The sequence below is a fragment of the Electrona antarctica genome, assembly GCF_951216825.1.
Source record: "Electrona antarctica genome assembly, chromosome: 15".
NCBI lineage: Eukaryota > Metazoa > Chordata > Actinopteri > Myctophiformes > Myctophidae > Electrona > Electrona antarctica.
The window spans coordinates 7,998,206-7,999,396 of NC_136796.1; the positions used below are offsets into that span (position 1 = coordinate 7,998,206).

Sequence of the window (1,191 nt, forward strand, 5' to 3'; positions counted from 1 at the left end):
CTAAAGACCTGCTCCTAAAGACCTGCTCCTAAAGACCTGCTCCTAAAGACCTCCTCCTAAAGACCTCCCCCTAAAGACCACCTCCTAAAGACCTCCTCTTAAAGACCTGCTCCTAAAGACCTGCTCCTAAAGACCTGCTCCTAAAGACCTGCTCCTGCTCCTAAAGACCTCCTGATAAAGACATCCTGATAAAGACCTCCTCCTAAAGACCTCCTCCTAAAGACCTCCTCCTAAAGACCTGCTCCTAAAGACCTGCTCCTAAAGACCACCTCCTAAAGACCTCCTCCTAAAGACCACCTCCTAAAGACCTGCTCCTAAAGACCTGCTCCTAAAGACCTCCTCCTAAAGACCTCCTCCTAAAGACCTGCTCATAAAAACCTGCTCATAAAGACCTCCCCCTAAAGACCTCCTCCTAAAGACCTCCCCCTAAAGACCTCCCCCTAAAGACCTGCTCCTAAAGACCTCCCCCTAAAGACCTCCTCGTAAGCCCCAAACCTTCTACGGCCGATAGATGGCGCCACCTGAGCAGAAGCCCCAGACAATGCTGCTCACTGCACAGTCTCTCACACACACACACACACACACACACACACACACACACACACACACACACACACACTCCTCGTCACCTGGTGCATCAAGGAGAGTGGACGAACGAACGAACGAACATGATGATGACACAATCTACTACTGACTACTGAAGCTTTTTCACCTGCTCGCAGCCTCCTTTGATCTGCCTACTGTATGCCTACTTTTAAAACGACTCAGAGCTTTGAAGTTTTGTACTCTTTATTTGTTTTTGGAAAAGGTCTTGTTTTCCAATCTTGATTGTTTTTATTGTTTGTTTCTGTCCACACTGTACGTCTCCCTGTTAATTTTTGTCTTTTTTTTCTCTAGTTGATTCCGAGAGGTTGCTTAAAGGGACACTTTAATGGTGTTTGGGAGACAAGAAACACTTTCCTGGGGTTTTTTATGTGGGTAATGTGTTTTTAGACATTTTAGTATTTCAAAGTGTTCATGATGTCATGGACACTGGGCTCACTTACTTCCTGGACTATACCAAGGTTAATTAAATAAGGTTAGGAAGCGAAGACCGTACAGTGGACTCCATGTTGCTCCCCGGAAGTAAAGAAAGATGCGCAATTGAGACCAAGGAAGCTGAACGCGGAAGTGTTGGCTGCATATAGCCCA

General features: G+C 46.3%; 1 protein-coding gene across 8 annotated transcripts in view; it reads left to right on the forward strand.

Annotated features, from left to right (window-relative positions):
- kcnq4 (potassium voltage-gated channel subfamily Q member 4) overlaps positions 1 to 468 on the forward strand; it is a 130,438-nt gene extending 129,970 nt beyond the window's left edge. For all 8 annotated transcript variants that reach the window (XM_079522837.1, XM_079522835.1, XM_079522830.1 and 5 more), the window contains one exon: positions 1 to 468. This exon is cut by the window's left edge and continues 914 nt beyond it. The gene's annotated coding sequence lies outside the window, so the exon portion shown is untranslated.
- The last annotated feature ends 723 nt before the right edge of the window (positions 469 to 1,191 follow it).